Raw genomic sequence first — 13494 nt, 5'->3', positions numbered from 1 at the left:
ATGTTGGAGTTAATAGCGGGGACGAAGCAGATTGGAATTTCACTGTTGTATATGCCATCCCTCTTGAAGAGGGTAACAAAGAATTGTGGGAGGAGATAGTCAAGTAAGCTGTTAATTTTGATGATGGTTGGATTTTGAGTATTGACTTTAATGATATTAAGGAAAAGGATGAAAAGCACCGTGGAATAGCCCTCTCTGATAAGAAATGTGCTTTGTTTCATGAGAGGTTAAACACTTGCAAGCTTCTGTATCCTAGTGCCATATGTCATAAATTCACCTGGCGTAGTGCCATAGGACATGGAGGCTTGTGTGTGTTTGAGAGATTGGATAGAGATCTTAGAAACAATGTTTTGAGGTTGCAATTTCCTGATGCTTATTTTCGGGTTCTTATCAGATTATAATACTCATATCACCACCCTATTCTTTTGTCCCATAAAGATTATCAACGAAGACCTATGGTTAAGGACTTTAAATTTGATTGTTCCTAGATTTTGAAAAGTCCTTCAACAATATGATGTTGTTTTCCTGGAAGTCCAATTTAGGTATGCTGCATAACATGGAGGAAGTTAGGGAATATGCTAAAAGTTGGAATATGCATATTGTCCAAAGTTTACTCAAGGAAAAGAAAGCTACCATGTGAAGACTAGAAGGGATACAAATAAAAGCTCATGAAGGAATAACTCATGGTAGTCTTAGAAGGTTGGAAGTTAGTCTGCAATAGGAGCTTCACAAAATTCTTTGTCAAGAAGAACTTACCTAGTTTCAGAGAACCAATGATCAATGGCTAGCAGATGGAGACAGAAACACGCGCTTCTATCACGTTAAAGCTCTTCAAAGAAGACGACAAAAGCATGTTCAAACTATTAAGGATAATAACGAGAAGTGGTTAACTGGATCTCTTCACATTAATAATTCTTTTAAAGAGAGTTTCAACAACTTTACACTAATGGCACTAAAGTTGTTGAGGGATTTTTGACTCTCCATTTGTTTTCTTCTCTTACTGAGGATTCCATGCTTTGTATGGCAGTTGAGCTCACCGTGGATGAAATCAAGCAAGCCTCTTTTGAGATGGCGCCTTGGAAATCTCCGGGTCGTGATGGTTCCCCTTCGGTTACTATCAAACTTATTGGGAAATTATTGGCGGTGATGTGTGCGAGTATATTTTGCAGCTATGGAGGCATCCTGTTCAAATTTCTGAATCAATTCTATGAATACTTGCCTCATCCTTAAAACTTCATAGTCTGAGCTTATTAGTCATTTTCGTCCCATATCATTATGCAACACTATTTACAAAATTTTGAGCCAAATTATGGTGAATAAATTGAAAGGGTTTATGGATGACATTATTTCTCCACATCAAACTGGTTTTATTCATAACAGGAATATTTAGGAAAATATCGTGGTTGCACAAGAAATTCTACATGCCATGTACCATTTAAAAGGTAATTATCGCTTCTTTTCTATCAAGGTTGATTTAGCCAAAGCCTGTGATCGTGTTAGCTGATGATTTGTGGAGAGTGTGCTCAAGGAGCTTTATATTCCTTATTGTTTTAAGGATATTATTATGTGAGCTATCACCTCCGTTCAAATGCGGGTAAACTGGAATGGCAATAAAGGAAGTTATTTTAAGTCCAATAAAGATTTAAGACAAGGTGACCCTGTCTCACCTTATCTCTATGTGCTACGTATGGATAAATTATCTCATCTGATTTTGGATGTGGTGGAAAACAAGCGTTGGGTTAGTATTAAAGTTGGCAAGAATGGTCAAATGGTTTCTCACCTTATGTTTGACGATGATCTCTTGCTTTTTGGCCAAGCTACTGATAGCCAAATTGTGAACATGATGGAAGTGTTAGAAGACTTATGTGCTACTTCAAGTTGTCGCATCCTGCGAAAAATCAACCGGCGAAGCTCGAATAAAATACAACACAGAGCCGCCACTGCGCGTTATTTATCCCAAGATAGGGAAAGGAAACGCTCAGAGAAACCTGGAAAGACATGGTCTCGCGACCAGAGAGAAAAGGTTCGGGAGTCGGTTACGCAAGGGGAAGGTATTAGCACCCCTCACGTCCGTCGTACTCGACGGGATCCACGTCCTAGAATAAAGAATAGGTTGCTAAACATCACACACACACGGGGAACGCAGGTGGGGTTAAGAGGAACGAGCTCGATAAGGTATCGCACCTTATGCCTACATATCTTGTCTGGAACAAGAATCAGAGCCACTGTAGTTCGGCTTACGCACGCCAAACAACACAAAACATACAAACAAGCAAGGGTGGCAAACATGGAGCCCGACAACCACTAGATGGAATTACGTCAACATCCAAACCAAAACACACTCAAAAGGGCAAACGTGGAGCCCGACTGCCAATCACTGGGCTTACGTCGGCATCCGAGCCAAAACACACAGTCAGATAACAAGTAAACACACGCAAAAAATAAAAAGGTTGCCCGGAGTGGTCTCGCACGACCACCTGCCTACATACCTCGTCTGGAACGAGGATCAGGGCGATGTAGTTCCCCTAAAAGGGACTAAATTGCTAACTAGAAACCGGGGAAAGACACACAACTAGGGAGCTGAGACTCGAGCCTAATGTTGTCATGCATCGTTAACCCTAAGTTCAGTTTTCTATCCTACTTGCATACATAAGCCTATCCTAACCAGGAAAGAAGCTAGCACACAAGCACACAATCATATCATACATCAAATGAGAACAGGCATCTCAAACAAGCATGTCAATCATATATCCACATAGCACGCACTATAGCCAAACAAGGGGCTCACACAATAGGTTTGACTGCCGAAGCGAGTCGTCTGTACGGGCTGTGTTTGCTCTTAACCTTGCCATTACGAGGCTAAGGTGAAGCAGATGATGGGTGAAGTGAGGATCAGACCTCACAGCTCTTATCCCTAACCAGGGAGAGCTTTTGACAAATGAGCATGGGTCCAGAATAGGGGAACCCTTTTATACTCGAAGACTCTGACACAATAGATCTTGGGCTTTTGATCTCAATGCTACAACCATGTAATGGGAGCAAGGAGAAGACTCAACTGAATAGTGGGGGGTAGGCTGCATACCCCTACCTTCCACCAATTGCCTTATTTAAAGGACTTTCACCTGCTTGGGCTTAAAAATAAACAACCACAATCATTGCCTCTTAAGGAGGACTTCAGACATTTATTTGCCCGGCCCGGTAACAGCCGGGTCTCCAGACTACATGAAGTCGAGAGGACTTACCTCAATGCAAGTTGCTTAAGCAAAGCAAAGCAATAGTTCACAAGGAACTGAGCAACTAAAGTACCTGGAAACAGTCAAACACAGTTAGTACCCAGACAGACAAACTAAACAGCAAAAGTTCAATCAATCAAACTATACAAAGCAATGCACAATAAAGCCAGCTCAAAGCTCAAGCCTAAGCTTCACCACCTACAAAACAATGTTATGTTAGTGTACAAACATCAACAACACCAATTAAAATTGATTTGGATCATTCTCCATGAGCATTGCTTTTCTTGTCCTGAAAAACCAAGCAAACATTAGCAACTAGACCACTAGGCCAAGCCTAGGGTCCAAAGCAAGAAAAAATCCCTAAACAGCAAGGCATTCACAAACCAATCTCAAATTAAAGTCAAACAAGAGCAAACATCATTGGTCTCATGTTTATATCATTCATTATGCTCATGCTATGCACAAAATAAGGCAAACTAGTTCAAATGAAGCACCAAGCATACAAACAGAACTATTGCATTCAAATCCACACCAAAACACTTCCAAAAATTCTCAAATAAATTACACCTAAACAGGGGCTAATCCAGGTATGCCATGTCAAATTTGAGCTTAATTGGGCAAATGGAACCATGTCAATGAAAATCAACAAAAACAGACACAATTACATGCTTCAATTCACAACATCAATGCATACATCCACTTCAAAAATTCATAACTCAATGAAAACAAAAAAGAAATGGATGAGACCAAAACAGGGAGGTCCTAACATGTGTCTAATACAAGCATATTAAATTTCATGATCATACAATACCATATGAGCATTTCCCAATCATTCTACTAACCTATGTCACATGAGCTTGCAAATTCAACCACCAGAAAGGAAAATTCACAATCAATTTGAAAATGCAGTGTAAAATTCCACAAAAATTCATATAGCATCTCAACATGTTAATCAACCATCATGCAAAATTTCACATTATTCTACCAAGCCCAGGTCACACAAAAAAATCCAGCATCCTGACATAATGAGGTGTGACACAAATTGTCACACCTAAGTTCCAAAATTTGCTGCTCAATGACCAGGTATCAAAAATTCATGAAATTTACATATAAATGAACATCAATGAGTCCACAATCATCACAAAAATTTTCAAGAATTTATTTGCAAGCATGTGCATTTCACAATTAAAATGGTAAAGTGTGTCGAAATGTCATACATGTGAAAGAACCTTAGGTCAAACCAAAAATATACCATGCACAACTTTGACCAATAGGTCAAAAAAAATCTACACTCAACCACAAAGTCAACACAAAAATTTCCATATTTTTCTGAATTTTCTATAATTTTTTATGAATTTTTTAAAGGTGTTATGTATTTATTTGGATTTTATGTGAATTAAATTAATTAATTAATTTAGCAGTGGCAGTATTGTAAATAAGTGGAGGCGGGAAACATGTTTTGAAACTGGAACAAACCAAAATCGGATCAGACTGTAAAATTTTCCAGAAAGCTTCTTCTCCCTCGCGCGCCATTACGCTCATGTTCATCATCAACACACAATTTCGACTTTGCTCATTTCATCACCAAATTTAACAAATTAATAACCGTTGGAAAGGTCTCCTAACGTAGAATCCGAATATGTAACCTAATCAACCTAAATCTAACTGTATAAACCGGATCGATCATTTAAAGGTTTGGTTTCAAAACTTAAATTCAAGATTATGCGAGCTACAGTTATCCATTCGCAAAACCAAACATATCACTGGATTCTACACTCAACAAACTATAGAACGCCTATAACCAATTGAAGAAACACGGAATTCGAATTCTGACCTTAATCTTGAAGACAGTATTGATCTTGATGTTTCGAAGCTTTTAGGTCCAAAACAGATGCAGAAAAAACTTCAAGAAAGTGAATGATAGGCTCAGGTTCGATCGATTCCACTTCTAGTGCACGAATTCTTAGTTTACCATCAATGGAGCTCGTGAGAACAGTTGTAATTCGAAGCTCTATTCACTCCACTCTTCCAAAACAGATGGAGATAATGAAGATTGAAGATCAACGCAAGAGGAACTTCGCAAATTGAGCAAGAAATGAGGAAGAATTTTGGATTTGAAGTTCTATGTGTTCTTGATGAAATTGATGAATGTGAGAGGTTTTCAGATCCAATTTGGGGAAATGTGAAAATCAGTTATGATTAGAATGTGTTTTTGTTTATATATGAATGCTTAATTATCCCTTAATCAAGTTTAATCAACCAAATGCATTGTTAAGTGAAATGGAAATTTTCAAAGTGAGGGCAAAATTGGAATTTCCACATAACAGCCAATGCCACCTGTTTTGACAGCTCATACACCTTCCCAATGTCATATGTGAGCTGTAGAAACTTGTCCCATCCTCATTGGATGCTTATTTCTCAATTTCACTATGTGTTTGCATTTGTCCAATTTTAGCCATTTCACTTTTCAAGCCAAATCTCAAATTACAAACCTTTGCCATGAAATGATGATTCCAACAAATTTTAAATACCATTCATGAGGTGTTGCAAAAATCCCCACTCAAAAATTCCAATTATTTTGAAAATTGGACAATTTTGCCCCTGGTCCATTTCAGCTGTCCAGTTGAAAATTGACTTTTTGCATTGACCACTTTTGGAAAAATCCAATTATGCACCATGAAAGTACATGTCAAATGGAGTTTGTGCATATAAAGAACTTGCAATTTGGACAAACCATGTGGAAATTATGGCCTCCTGATTACGGGTCATTTTTGAATTTCACTGAGCCATAACTTTCCAACCATACATGGGAATTTCAAGTTCTTGGACTTTTTGGAAAGGTGAGAACAAGATCTACAACTTTCATGTTGAACAAATTTCCATTTGAAGCTTCCTTGGACACGTGGCTTTGAGGTCCAAAACTTTCCATTTTTGGAAACTTCAATTACAAGTCACTTTCTATTTTTGGCAGTTTTTGTCCTGACTTGATTTTCTTCATTCTTAAGCTTTGAGATGTCATTTAACACTTGTTCCAACATGAATGAAGTGTATCCAACTCATTTCCACCTCCAAATCCATCAGATCATGTACAGTTGACCACAGTTGACTTTTCTGCTGATAGATGAATCTGGCAATGCATAGATCAATTTGAACCTCAATCTCCAACTGAAATGGCTCAAGGGTGACACCCTAGCCTCAATGAGCACAATATAATCACATAATGAACCCCATAACCAACATGAACCCCATCTCCTGATTAAACCCTGATTGGCCCAATACAGCTGATTAGGGTTGACCAGTGGTCAAAACCCTAATCTCAAGGAATCTTCTTCAATCTTCTGATGACATCCAACCATAATGATGATGATGTATCAATTCAATCAACATAAAGACCAATACCCTTGAGAATCATAAAACCCTAATTCACAGCCCAATCCTCAGATGGCCCATGATCAGTCAATAAACCCAAGGCTTGCACTTTGACTTCCTCATCCTCTGACCAAGACTTGAGAAGATAACTTGCACAATGTAACCACATGATATGCAATATGCAATGCCTAATGACCTAAAATGATATGCAATATGATTAGCTTAGTCCCAAGAGAGGAGGGCAAATTTTGAGGTGTTACACAAGTCAACAAATAAGCAAGGAGAAAACTAGAATAATGTTTTCCAACAATACTCGTGTGGGAATTCATAGGAACATTGTTGTTTTGTCTGGTTTTAAAGAGGATGAAAACCTGGGTATGTATTTGGGGGTACCCTTGTCCGGCAAGAGCCCTGGGTACAACAATTATCAATTTCTTATCGACAAGGTTTGTACCAAGCTTAGTCATTGGAAGTGTAACTAGTTGTCCTTGGCCGGGAGGGCGACACTTGTAAAATCATTTATATAAGCTCTTCCTACTTATTCTATGATGAGTAGTAAGGTTCCTAAGGAAAGTCTTAAAAAATTCAAAGGTTGCAGATAGATTTTATTTGGGGTCACATTTGTGAATCTAAGAAGATGCATACTATTCGTTGGCATGATATTTTCAAACCTAAGCGTATTGAAGGTTTGAGGTAAAAACACCTTGTTAGGATGAATGAAACTCGTGTTTCCAAGTTGAGTTGGAAGCTTAAGTGTGGAGACAAGGCCTTATGGTGCCAAATTTTGAAGAAAAAAATACAGCAGAAAAAGGATTGATGGGAATATTCAAGAAGTCAAGCCTTATTATTCGAGCTCGTGGAAGAATTTGGCTAAAGAGTGGGTGACTATCGACAAGCATGTTATGTGGGAAATTGGTGATGATACCACGATAAAAGCGCATGATATTTGTTGGGTGCAGGCTAGTGTCAAGCTTCGAAATATGTTGATCAATCTTGGCTCGTGTTCATAGGTAAATCCGCTCATAGATTTGGTTGATAGTCAAGGAAATTGGAATTGGAATATTATTAATGATAATATTCCTAGGGACTGTGTGGAGAAAATTCGCGTCGTAACTCATCCTCAAACGAATAGCTGACACTAAGACAATAGTATTTAGAGCGAAATTGTGAATGGCTTGTTTTCCATTACTAGCTCTTATGAGGTTCATAACTCTCCCAATCAGGTAGTGCAAGCTAAGAACTAGGGCAAGATTCAGATGCTTGTTGTTCTTGAGAGAATTAGATATCTTATGTGGATGATTGAGGTTAAATTTTTAAAAACTAACTTGTTTCTCTTTATGCGTAAACTTTGGGATCCATTTTGTGGAGATTGCAATGGTGTTATCGAGTCCTTACTACATGTATTTTGCGATTGCTTGGTTGCTAAGAATTTGTGGATGAGTTTGGTTGAAGCTAGCCATTACTCCACTTTATTTTCTCTTGCACTTCATGAGTGGATTTACCTTAACCTTTTTTAGAATCTGGGCATTCATAGTTTGGATTGGGCAGCTTTATGGGCCACTTCCTGTTACAAACTTTGGTAGTGGATACATCAAAAAATTCACAACTCCGATTTTATACTTCCAGAGTCATTACCAACTGAGATTAAGCTTGTACATGGCTATTACAACAGAGATATGTCACTTCAGAAGAAGGTCTTGAGTAACGTCCAGGCTATGTATCTTGTGAGGCAGGCCCCTGGTGTAGAAGATTGGGTGACTACTAATGTCGATGATGCTGTCTGCAATAATTGCAGAGCTGATGATGACTGCAACAATTGCAAAGTGGGTGTTGAGGTATTATTAAGAATGCTTATGATGGTAGGATAAAAGGTTTTATCAAGTTTATTGGTTCTTGCAATGTCTATAATGCTGAGCTATGGGGAGTCCGTGAAGGAATTATATTGGTGGACATTGTGGAAGTCTTCAAAGCCATTTGTAGTTCCAAGCCTCTTAGAAAGTCCGGGTTAAGGTTGGTTCCCAAAATCTAGGATGATCTTAAAAGTCTAAATAATTATCGTATTAAGCATATTTTCCGTGAAACTAATAATTGTGCGGATCAATTAACTAAATTTAGTCTCTTTTCAAATTTTCCTTCTTATATTTTTGATTCTTCGTCCCTCTTTCATGTTTAGACTTATATACTGACTTAGACCCTCCTTTTGTCCAAAAATAATAATAATAATAAAATTATAGTGTTTGTTTTAAAAGATTTGATAAGTAAACACGAATCCTTACCTTAACACCTTATAAAGTTGAAGTATTTTTTAATTATTTATTATTTTTAATATTCTTTGATTAATGACACACACCTTAAAATTAAAATTTGTATTTAAAGTAACAAATCTCTTGTTTTAATATTTGTCTTAGATAAATTACTCTAAGTTGCATCTAGTCATTAACGCATGTCACATTTAGGTGATTGTGTAAATGAGATTTTTTTTTAATATAACCTGTATTTTCAAATAAAATTCCAAAATAATAATAAAAAAATTTAAAAACCAAAATAACCACTTTTTCCTACTGATGCACCAGTTCAACTGACACATCCAAATAACTTACAGAGGAGGTGCCCATAGCCTTGGCGCATGCATGCAAAATCAATGCATGTAGGCGTCACATGTAGTGGCGCATGCATGTGTGCATGTGTGTGCGCGTCACATGCATTGGCGCATGCATGTGTTATGTGTGTGTGGAGTCTAATGCATTGGCGCATACATGATTTGGTTCTTCTATAAATATCATGCGCATCTCCCATATTTTCTGACAACTTCTTACCCTCATTCCATTTTTCTTCAATTTCTTCAATTTTCTTTAATCATGTCTGAATACATTCACAAGAGAAATATCGATTATATTTAATCTTTTCAGTAGTGCAACCTCCGATAAAGATTCGACTTTGGAATATAGAATCGTTCGAACATCTTAATCGGACGTTGAACCATTGGTTAGATGGAGAAATCGCAGAGGATGGAAGGATTAGAAGAATTCAACGACTTGAGTCCACGTTCAACCAAAATGGAGAAGTTCGTGTATGGATGAATATTAAGACTGACAGAGACATTCACAAGATGATGTATAATATGTTCAAAATTGTTTTGATGGTTATAATCACATAGTTATAGTAATGGTATTTTATTTGTTGTAGTCTGTTGTGTTGTTGTTTATGTGTTGCTTGTGTGTTGAATGTGTTGTATTTGTTTGTGATGATATTTCATCACAAAGTTACCATATAAAATAAATTTTGTTTTTAATATAAAATAAAAGATGTACAGTTAAAATTATCTTGTTGTGTTTGTTCCAACACTGAGACAATTAGTAATATTATGATCGGGCTGGCGACATGAACTACATAATCGAACCATTTTGTTCGCCATATCCATTTCGGTTCTAATATGGGTGTTGTTTTGGCGACCCTTTTTCTTTCTTCATATTACTTCATTATTCCAGATAATGTCCCCTTGATATTCAGGTCAGTAATCCTCTTTTGCTACCACAAAAAAGCTAATTTTGTAAACATTGGAGAGACTTATGATTTGGTAAACGTCAGATAGTAAGTATGATGGATCACGTCGAACCTTTGAACATGCCGCTATGACATTGGAGCAAGGCATGCGAAAGGTTTGGAACTTTCTGCAGTCGCACCAACCTCTATCTAGTTCCACTATGTATTGTCCCTTCGGTATGCCTTCATTATGATCCATGGACTCAACAACACTGTACCAACCTTTAGTACGGTCAAACACTGTGACCACATGTGTGTTAACTTTGGCATCTTCGTGTCTAATGAATTTCATTGAAGCATCACTAAACAACTGCCCAGATTGTAACACCGAACTCCATTTGAACGCCTGGTCTCAAACAACGCCCCTAGCCTGAAATAGGTTGCTTGCACTAAAGCGATTATAGGTAGGTTTCAGATGTCTTTGAAGACATAGTTCATTGATTCCATATGATTTTTGTCATGTGGCCCCAACGTTGACTGTTGTCGTATGTCCTAGTCCATTTCTCCAATGGAATACTTTCGATCCGCCGTACTACATTTGCGTTTGACAATTTGATATCTTCACGATAGTGTTTGAAAGAAGGTTCTGTTAATGCATACCCTGCATTGACAACCTTCTTCTGCAACGTTTTGTCTTTGATCTCCCGCATAAAATTTTGAGCGATATGTCTAATGTAGTAGACATGCGTCGACAGAGGATCCTGCTAGCCATTGTCAATGTTTTTGTAGGCACTCACTATTGAAGGGTGTCAGTCAAAGATCAAACATAAGTTAGTTAAGGAGCAACGTGCAATCGGAGATTTTTTAGGAAAAATTCCATCCCTCAGTAGTCTCCCCTTCAACTAGGGCAAAAGCGATTGGAAAAATGTTGTTGTTGCCATCTTGTGCCATTGCCATCAGTAGCGTACCTTTATATTTTCCGTACAACCATGTACCATCAATTTGTATAATAGGTTTACAGAAAGCAAAACCTATGATGCATGGTTGATACATCTAGAAGAGTCGTTGGAATATTCCATTTCCAATAACACAAGTCCCGTATGGGGTATACGCCGACAATGTTTCCAACTTGACAATACTTCCTGGAGCATACTGTTTAAGAGCCACAAAGTATTTTGGAAGTTGTTTGTAAGACTCCTCCCAATTTCCATACACTTTTTCAACCGCCTTTGTCCTAGTTATCCAAATCTTCCTGTATGATGGAGTATAGTTGTATTGTGTTACAATATGCGAGATTATCGTTCTCACTTTTACCGATGGATTGTCACTAATGATAGATACAATTTCATTGCATATTAGCTGAGAGATAAGTTTGCGATGGTCTTGCATTGGGTTCGTGAGCATGCATGTGTGAATTGGACCCATGGAACCAATCTCCCAAGAATCACTCCTCTTCCGGTAAGAAGTTGACAACCGGAAAAGGCAGAGCTCATTTCGACAATAAATCTTATACATCATTGCATTAGTTCGATCAACTCTATAATCAACTGAGAATTCCATGTGATACCTTTTAATGGCTTTTACACAGATTCAAGCTTGTCATGCGTTGAGGTGGACAATATACATGACTAGCTGGTAATGGCTCCTCTTCTTCTTTATCATTCACCATTGAATCAACCAATAACTCGACTTCTTCTTCTTCCTCATCAATAACATTGACTTCAACTTGTTTGTCGTCATCAGTTTCACAAAACACTTGTGACTGATCAACGAATAGATACACCTATTGTTGTTGTGGTAATATATATAACTCTATATCATTGTACCTAGATTTTTCATGACTAACAAACATATGTTGAACATCGTCATCATCTCAAATCTTTAACCGATAAAACTTTACTTGGTTATTTGCAAACCACACCGGACTTTTATAGATGATTTGTCCCACATGACTACATTGCAATTTCTTTTCTATTCTTTGTTTCAAATGTGAAAAATTTGATCGTCGATTTATTGTAAATCGAGTTACTTCTGTGTTACGAAATCAAAAACCGAATAATTGATACTCAAATATTTCACCATCGGTATGAGCGCTGATCATGTAATGTGGTGATGAATACATTTTTTTAAATGTAAGTTTAGTGTTTGATGGTGAATGCATTGGTCTCATATTAGCATGCAGTTAAATAGGGGAGACGGTGAATGTACTGATCACACAAATAATTTGCAAATACACTGAAATGCCAAAAAAATACTTGTACATTTTACTAATGCGCGTATTTGCTACAAGCATGGGGTTGGTCAAGAATATCGTCACTCGCCCCGGTAAACGAGAAGCCATTCATATCCCCATTTGCAACAAAATAAATATAAAAATTTACCATCTAATTTATTATACTTTATATTATAAGTAACTGTAAATAATATATTTCAAATTTTTTCGATCTAGGTGGTCAGTTAAAGGGATGAACTACAACAGGTGTCTGAAACACGTTGTAGTAGTCTATCACAATTTATTAGACCACATTGAACCAGACGATATAAAACTACTACACAACTCTACATTTGATTTTAAATTTTTTTATCCAATTACATATCATTTAATCATGTCATATTCTTGTACAGTTTATCTGGAGGCCATATTTGGGTTTTGATCATCAGGTTAACCATGATGATGCTGCAGTTTGGACAGCAAAAACACCAATTATTCGGTTCGCTACTATGGAGATGCACCAGAGTGACCGTGTAAAGTTGCAGTTGCAACAACAAATTCCAGAATCTCCGTCGTGTTTGAGAGATTAACATCAATAAAGAGTCGATGCCCAATGAGATTATTCTGACTGGAGAGACTTCCCAAAAGTAATGTGTCGTCATTGAAGGAATCAACGACAACACATCTTAAACGAACCAGTCATGCAGGGTGCTAGACCAACTCAACATTATATGACATGGTTTATGTCGATTACAATGCCATAATTTGTGTCTGAGCCAAGGTGTTTGATTGATCCACGCCAACGAGCTTCGTCATCATACATCCAACAACAAATCCCCGTCCAAGAACAATGTCAACCCACCCAAACCCAACGACCAACCTCACACTATCACCCTACCATATACACCCAACAACCAAACACCCAACCTCGCAACCCATTCACGCCACACACCCAAACTCAAAATCAATAATCAAAACCTAACCACCAACAACCATACGCAGCTACCACAACAGTCTATAGCCCAGATGATTCATACAATTCAACATCATGCCATCGTAGATCCCCTACCAATAAACACCCAAACATCCCATCGCCACAACATCCAACCATTGTTTGACTATAGTACACCACAGGAACCATTACTTTGTTTCCAAACCAATTTAATGTCCCAATTTGGGCAACCATACCTTCCACAA

This window comes from Lathyrus oleraceus, chromosome 5, assembly GCF_024323335.1.
Source record: "Lathyrus oleraceus cultivar Zhongwan6 chromosome 5, CAAS_Psat_ZW6_1.0, whole genome shotgun sequence".
NCBI lineage: Eukaryota > Viridiplantae > Streptophyta > Magnoliopsida > Fabales > Fabaceae > Lathyrus > Lathyrus oleraceus.
The sequence above is the reverse complement of the archived record's forward strand: the minus strand, read 5'-3'. Positions refer to the sequence as shown.